This window comes from Charadrius vociferus, unplaced genomic scaffold (genome assembly GCF_000708025.1).
Source record: "Charadrius vociferus isolate BGI_N301 unplaced genomic scaffold, ASM70802v2 scaffold1519, whole genome shotgun sequence".
NCBI lineage: Eukaryota > Metazoa > Chordata > Aves > Charadriiformes > Charadriidae > Charadrius > Charadrius vociferus.
Genome location: NW_009650201.1, coordinates 41,164 through 49,544, shown reverse-complemented (window position 1 = coordinate 49,544; position 8,381 = coordinate 41,164). Strand labels below are relative to the sequence as shown.

At 42.2% G+C, this 8,381-nt stretch overlaps 1 protein-coding gene across 1 annotated transcript in view; it reads left to right on the top strand.

Annotated features, from left to right (window-relative positions):
- Window positions 1–5,054: 5,054 nt before the first annotated feature.
- GPATCH8 (G patch domain containing 8) overlaps window positions 5,055–8,381 on the top strand; it is a 39,487-nt gene continuing 36,160 nt past the window's right edge. The window contains 1 exon segment of the mRNA XM_009892962.1: window positions 5,055–5,123. The gene's annotated coding sequence lies outside the window, so the exon portion shown is untranslated.

Genomic DNA, 8,381 nt, shown 5'->3' with positions numbered 1-8,381 from the left:
GGGAGAATTAAGTCTGCAATACTAAACTTACTCTGATAAATGGGCTTAAATCAACAAACTCATTTCAGTTGCACCGAGTCATTTATTGGCAATAATTCTTGCCACTAAGGATTTTTGGGATGAAAGTGTGATTAAGTTCTTAAATTTTTTTTTTTGTAGCTAGGTTGGGTCTCACTGCTTGGGTCTCACTGCTACAATGTTCGGGACCTTATAGGTAAGAAAGAAACAGCGGTAGTCTTTCCCCTAAGCTATTTAACTCAAATTGTTCCAGAAAATGCAGTGACTCTGCTATATTTAATCTTGGATGAAATGGCATTTGTTGGACCAGAGCTCTGAAGCATTTGCCATCCAAATAAGGGAGAATAAGGGTCTAAAATCCCGCATGGAGGCAGCTTTTGTTAGTTGATTTTTTCAAATGCTGTATTCATAACTCAGCGGTTAAGTGTGTGAGGGCTCCAAGATGGAAGGTTTGGCGAAGAGCTTCATGCAAAGATCAAACAATGGGAAAGTGGAGGAGAGACGAGAGGACATGTGACTGTGAGTAACCGAAATGGGTAGTTAGCCAAAGTTCAGATGATACTACACAAAAAATTACAGGACGCAAACATACTGGCTCCTGGAGATGAATGCAACAGGGAAACTAAATGGTGTGAGTGGTGTATAATAAGGAATGTTTAGACGTTGAGGGCTTGTCCTTGCTTCTCATCCAAGTAGTAAAAATATATTGAATTTCAATATGCTTGTAGTGAAGCACCTAGTGTTGGAGCCCTTGCTGTAGCACAAAGTGATAGCAATAAATGATGCTTAAGTGGAAGCCTCTCATCTTATTTGCTCTGCTATTTCAAGATAGCATCTATAAGAAAGTGATATAAGCAGTGCAACGCGTCTTGCTTCACAAAGCAGAAGTGAGGAAGCCTGATAGAGGCAGCTTTAAAATGGAGGGGCAGAGGATGGGAGGGAGAAGGGCACTGCATGCAGCCCTGAAATCCGCCTCCACGGGAGTAGGTGGAAACTTTGTCATTAGCTAGCAGGGCCGGGATTGTACTGTCATACAGGGGAGAAGGTTTGGAAATGGGTTTTGAACAGTGCTGGTTTAAATGCAGCTGTTATTTTATGGCCTGGTATCCATTTTGTAGGGATTGAATTCTTCTCTTCACGTAAACCTTTCCTCTGAAGAGGGAAGCATCCCTCAAGTCTGCAGGAGACACAGATCAAAATCATTAAAATGTAGTCTGTGCTTATGGTTTATGTTTGCCAGAAATGTAGTTTATTCTCAACAGATTCAACGTTTAGGGTTTAATTAATTGTTAGATTTAAATGTTAAAGTATTTTGTCTTCCTCTGATTCATTGTCTTAAGATACAGCAAAACAGAAATGTTATATGGATCCATTTGATGTGCCAGGTTGAAGGACTGGAAAAGAAGGAAAACAGATGGAATTCCCCCCAACTTGTTCCGTAGGCAGCTCCAGGGATGAGGAAGCAAAGGGACACTGTGCTGCCTCCAGCCCCACAGAGTCCCAGCTCCAAAAGGCCCGTGATTGCCACGATGGCGGACAACGTCGCTTTAACAAGCTGTTTGTCCTGGCCCTAGAAGTGAAACCATTTTTCTCCTTGCTCATTAGGCACTGTTAGGCTGAACGCGCTCATAAATTTGACCTCAGCATGACCATTGGATTATTATCATCTTGCTTTTTTCCAGGGTGAGCTACTTTATGGTGGAAGGAAAATGTCTCCTGTATCATTTGTTTTAAGTATTGATAGAAGAAGAGGAGTCTCGGTGATGGGTATTGATTTCAGTTCAGTTTGGACACTTTGTTATTCCGATGCCTTAAATTACCCAGTCTGTAACGGTCAGCTTCCTAATATAGCCGGCAGGTTGTCAGCATCCCACCAGGGCTTGTTCCCATCTGCTGGGGTGGCATTTGCATGCCCAGGAGTTCAGGGTGAGGGGAAGCGCCCTGCCTCTTCTGAAAGCTCTAGTACTTTGTAAAAACAACCAACCTTGTTTCCACTCCCATTACCAGTAATAAAAACCCCCAAGTAGATGTAAAGTAGATAATAAACCCCAAAGTATATAAATATACAGAAGAACCTCAAAAATATATGAAGTGGATAATAATGGGATCACTAGAACTCACAGAATGCTTTGTTTGCTTTTTGTTGTCTTTGCATGTCTGTGACGTGGTGAGTGTGTTCAGCCTTTGCATAGTTTCTGGGAGGAGGCATTGTTTTTAAGCACAGAAAAATCGCGTTGTAAGGCCTCAAATCAGCAAGGCGTGCTTTCAAATGGGAATTGACCCTTGCCTTTGTAAAAACAATTTTAACTGCCTTGGCAGGCAGCGCGCCGAAGGAGATGGTGAGTAGGCAGAAATATTTTGCCAGCTCCAGGTAATTTACTTGAAATATTCCGAGCTATCTGCAGGCAGCAAATCGCATCGTGAAACTGGGTGGGGGGAAGCATGTCTTTGTTTCTGCTGAGAGCGTTTCAAGTGTTTGTTAACTAGATGTTACGTGGATTTCATTTTTATATATGAAGTTGTAGTAATGTGTTTTCACTAGCGTTCAGTCAACAGCGCGAACGCATTATCAGCATGTGCACTCTTGACTGCTTTTGTTCTCCTGGGCACTGCTTTTTGGGAGGCTGTGCTGTGTCCTTTGTGCCGTTGAGGCAGGTTTTGTGTTGTCTTCTCCCTGCTGGGCTCCCTGACTTCACAGCATACGCATGTACAGTCTGTACATCTGCCCTCTGCCTGTCTCCAAGAATTGCTAGCCTTTTTAAGCAGCTCGACGGCTGCGCGTGCATGGTAAGTTTGCCTTCAGCTTGCTCCTTGAAGGCTGTCCAAAAAAAATGGATGGGAGTGGATTGCTGCCTGCAGATTAAGCCCCAAATTTGCTCTGGAGAGGCCGTGGGAAAGCAGACTACTGGGAACAGAGCGTGGCCGGGGTGAATTATCGCTGTGGACGGCAGATGATGTATAGACTGGCAGTTGGGGCACCAGCATCAAAGCACATTCTCTTGGCAACAGGTTTTTGTCAAGATGGTCTCTTGCAGATTTGCATCACTGGATATGAACGCACGTTCCAGAGGATTTTTGGAGGCTGGTGCCTGGCTTGTAAAATTCCAACAGGCAGTCCGTTACAACTGTAATTTGCTCTTTCGTGTGCTGGCTTTCATTAAAATTCTTGCAGAAGCAAAAGTTGGTGTTGGTAGAAGGGAGGAGAGTGACAACATGTTTCTCTTGGCAGTGGTGCTAGGTGTTCCTGCTCAAAGTAATTGCGGTGCTGGGATGCAAATAAAAACTGCCAGGTGTTTGGTGTTTGCTGAGCAGCCAGAAGGATTTCAGTGGCACTGCGGGGCTGGGAAGGGAATAGGGGGTGACAGCCGAGGCCTCGGCGCCTCCTGGGGCTCCACAGGGCTGTGACGCTGAGCAGCGCCCGGGGAACGTAGGAGAGCCTGCTGAAACGATGCCCTTCAATGGCTTTTGTGCTCCTCTCGGCTGCAGACATCTTTCCTGTTTGCTTTTGAGTTTGCAGCTCGAAAGGCAGATCTTTTTGCTTTCCAGGTCTGTGCTAGCGAGGGTGGATGTTAGTGCTACATCATGGACCTCCTGAATGGCAAAAAATGGTTCACCACGTTTGCAATTTCAGGAATTTGAGGTTTCGTAAACCTCTGAAATTACAACAGAGCTACAAAGAGATTTTTTTTTTTTTTTTTTTCTCTCCCCTGAAATGACCATTCACACTACTGGTGATCCAGCACCAACGGTTGTTCTGGAGGCCAGAGACTGCCGTTTGCCTTCCTAGCTCAGGAGCCCTGTACGCTTAATGTCTTGGCAAAAGCATGGAGAGATTGGCCTTTGCCATGGGAGATGTTTGAGGAGGGTTGCTCGGCTTTAATTTCTGTTCCAGTGGCTGTTGTTTGTGGGTTGTACCATGCTTAGGTGGCACCGTTGGGGAGGGGAGAGGCTGCCCAGTTCAGAAATTGGCAATCTAGAGGTGTGTTTGATGTACGTTGGTGGAGGCTGGGCACAGGACACCATAATAACAATCCTGTTTAATTTTCCTGTCTACTTTAGTTATTATACATGGCCAGTCTGTAGGATTAAAGATGTTTCATGGGGTTGCTCTGGGAGCATAAGGAAGTGAGATGCTTGGATTTATTGTTCTTTGTAGCGCCTTCTTTGCTGTGTGAGTATCTCCACGCTTTATTAGTGCGTTTCCCTATGTATCTCTTGGTCCATCTCTCTTTCCTCAGACAAGTTCCTCAGTCCTGTCACTTCTTGTGTAGCAGTTTTAGGTGCTGTGCTCAGAAATGCTTGAAGGTGGTACGGTTGGGATAAGCAGTTCTGCGTGTGCCTCCTGCATTCTTTGTGCCACCGTATGTGCTTGTGTGGTCAGCTGGTGCGGGGGGCTGCTGGGGGTTGAAACTAATGGCTTTTCTGTGTGTTGGGGGATCACTTCCACTAATGGTTTGCTGTGCAGCTGCCTAGATGCAAGGAAGGGGCTGCTCCAGACCATGAACAAGTGCTGTGGCTGGGGGGAGAGGTTTCTTTTGGTACCACTGTGGGTTTTTCTTGACTTAAGGTGTGTGAAATTACATGTATGCCTCAAGCAATTGGGGTTTCCTGCTGCAAGGAAAGCCTTACTCTTCTTTAAAAGAGAAAAGACAACAAAAAAAACCCCTTTATAGTGGTGGTGGGGTCAATTCCTTCTGCTTCTTGTCCTGTGTGGTTTTAAGGCCAGCACTGGTGCTTATGGTCAGCATTTCCATAGACTTTCTAAAGAAAAAAAAAACCTCAAAGTGTTGTCATTGTGTCTGGTATTTTGCCAACTTCCATAGTTTATGATTATAATCAAATTGGCTTAGTTTTTTAGGCTGTAGGACAAAAAAATTCTATATACTGAATTGAGCCTGCATTTAATAAGTCCGTTTGCTTTGCTAGCAAAATTATGTAAAATATAATACCGTGTACAAACCTGAATCTTGAAACTAGACTTTTGGAAATGTGTTCTCTGCCGTAGAGCTAACAGTCATGTTCTTTTACAGGGCAATCACTTTGATCAATATGAAGAAGGGCACCTGGAGATAGAGCAAGCGTCTCTAGACAAGCCTATAGAATCGGTAAGATATATACATACTTATCAGCATCATCAACCCACCAAAAATTAGGCCGTGATCGGATGGTACTTGATATGAATGCAGTCAAATTTGATAGGAGTGGGCATCGTTTTACCAGTATAGGGTTAATTTTTTGTGGTAAATTGCATGCTGAGGTTAAGTGGGCCTGGGTTTTAATCTTTAAGTAGTTCTAAAACTATAAGTGAGTTTAAATTTTAGTTCAACGTGGTATTTCAGAAATTATTTAAAATAATACATTCTTTCATATATACTTACTTTGTTAAGTTTTTATACTTTTGGCTGAAGAATCAGTTTAATTCATATGCAGACCTGATGGAACAGTGTAGTAGAATGTATTTTGATCCTTTTTTTTAGTTTATATTTTTGGAAAACTACTGGTGTGTTAAAGCATTAGGATGACATCTGGCAGTACGGAAACACAGATGCATTACAGTATTAGTATAGCAGTCCTTCCCCGTGAATCTGAAACTGTGCCGTGAGTTTCTTTAAAGTATTGCTTCACTTTGAATTAGGGGTGGAGAACACAGCCATAAGATGGGGAAAAATTAAGTTTTGGTTAGTTTTACCTTTTTAAGCTTTTTGGAGCTTTTAAATTTTTGTCTTTGCAAAGTGTCTTCTGCTAGTCTTAGGCACAAGAGTTTGTTCAGCCTAAACTGGACCTAAGTTTGGCACTTAGCTTTAGCTAAGTTTCATTTGCACTTCCAGTCTGAGAGCAAGAAAACTTGTAGTGAATAATTGAGGGTCACTTAGTGGTGTTCTGATTAAGACTAGAGTTTTGTTAAGAAAGTACTTCAAGTATTTCTTTTCCCTGTTAATAATTTAAGTTCTCTGTTAAAGTTTCTCCACGTTAGTCTGCGCTTAGAAGAAACTTAGTGTTAGCAAAAGATCAATATATATTTTTCATTCGTGTGTAGGTTGGTGTTGTGTGTGTTTGTGTGCGTGTTAGATGTTTACAAAAAATTTACACAACTTGGGGTGTTCGACATTTTTCTTCCGCAGCAGTTGGCCCATATTAGCTAAGCAGCCATGATCTGGTTTGTATTGCACGGTCTGCCTTTTTTAATTTCTTCTCTAGGGTTTCCTTTCCCCCTTCTTATTTCTGTTCTTCTGGTCCAGTGAACACTGCATATAGTACCTACTGTCTTAATGTGCTGGCATGATGCTAGATTTAGGCATGGCAGTAATTGATGACGCATGAGATAATGCTGCAGAGATGGGAATTCGTATTCAATCTTCTCCTGAATACTTCAACCTTACGTTGTGATATGGGGATTTTAATTAAAATGCCAAGCTTGTTTCCTCATGTAAATATAATGAGAAATACTTGCTGGTCGCCTACTCTGTGCCACGCTGGAAATCAGCATTTCGAAATAATTCAAATACTGCTTACGGACTGGACTGGTTATCTGATTTCTAAAAGTCTTTTCCTGAGCAGAGGAGTAGAAGTGGTCACAGGTCACATCTCGCTGGTGTTCTGAAGCGGGGGGCGCCTACGGAAGTGTGTGAAACCTCAACGGGTACGCTGGACCCAACAGCACGGATACACAGATTCACGGTGCAGCTCAGATCATCTGCAGATGTGATACTTTGTTGCAGTTTGATTAATGTTGGACTGAGGCAGAAAAATTAAATTCAATTACGGCTTTAATATTTTATTCATACGTGTCTCACCATCCAAATATTGGGACGTTTTTAATCTTTACAACTTTTGGGTAGGTTTTAATGTACACAGTTCAGCCTTATGGGTAACTTTGAAAACAATTTCACGGAGAGGACAAGAAAATGGCTTACCTCTTTGGGAGGAGAAAGAGTTAAAACCTCCAATTGATCTTGCTTTAAAATCCAGTTTGCTTCACTCTTCTTTTGTCTGTAATATGAGGAACAACCTTTGAGGTGTAAGACCCCTAGCCTGGGACATTGCACTCTTGGAAGGAGTCGCAGAACTGAGTAAACATCTGTTCTGTGTTGTCACATCAGCTGTGGTCTGTGTGGGAGCACACTTGAGCTACCTTTGTGTGCTGGTCCCAGAACTTAAAAGCTACAGCTGCTGTGCGGGGTGTGTTTTGATCTCTCGAACAAGCCTGGTGTCAGAAACTGCAGTTGGAAGCAAACTGGTCACTTTTAAGATTAATCTTCACGTCGTCTTCATTAAGTACATTCTTGATTCTTAAAAGAAAATTTGTAGCTAGGAAGCATAAATAATTTTGTCAAGTTTCCTGACACCTGTGAAAATTACTTTGCTCCCACACTATTAATGACCTGTGTGCTTTCTAAATTGGCAAATTACACACATTAGTAGAAGGAGCGGTTTTCTTGTCAGGGTTTAGTGGTGTACCTCTCCTGCAACGGTTTTCCACTAGGAAAGATGTGTTCATAACCGCTTTTTCTGCCTTGTATTTTATGCTGTTTGCTCACCCAGAAGTGAACATCCTTGAACTGAAATTGAGAGGGAAGGAGTAAGGGCAAGTATGTAACTTGCAAATACCACACATCTAAATATTTGCAATATTAACATTTATTCACAAATTGCTTTATAATCCTTAACCAGTTCTCTGTTAGCAATTCAGCTGACCTTTAAAAAGGAATCCGCTCAGAGTAACAAGTAAGAGCCCATGCTTCACATTATGGGAACAGTTTGGATGACAAATGTCTTTGTGTGAGGAAGGGTGTTTATAACAATAGCAGATCAAAACACTTCCCAGTTTAAAAGTTTGGTTATTCTACAGACTGAAGAGTGGATTAAGCGTATTCTCTTAAATGTGCTTCTTGCAGCTTCTCATGTCTTCTTAGTAATACAAAAATGCTTTAAAGACTTAAAGGTAGCTTGCATTTGGAAATCCCAGGGGCAGAGGGTTTCACTCGAAGTATACATTTGACAATCACCGCTGAAGTGAGATCCATCTCTGCAGCATTATCTGTTGAGAGGTGCTGACTGTACTGCTACAGCATGCAACTCAAAGGTGGCTGGAAAAATAGGTTTGGGAGTCTACAGATCATTACAATGTTGAAACGTGTCCTCAATTAGTGTACTAGTATTTTTGTTCCTGTGGAAATCCTGCTTTGTACAGCTTGTTTAGGCCAAAGATGTCTGGACTGACACATGCGACTATAACCAAAGTACATTTATGGAAAATAGAGCTGACACGAGCTAGAGGATGTACATAGCCTAAATGAGAAGCCAGCTATTTTCCATTACTAAATTGAAGAAAATATTTCATATCAATGGACTCTTCATAGCTG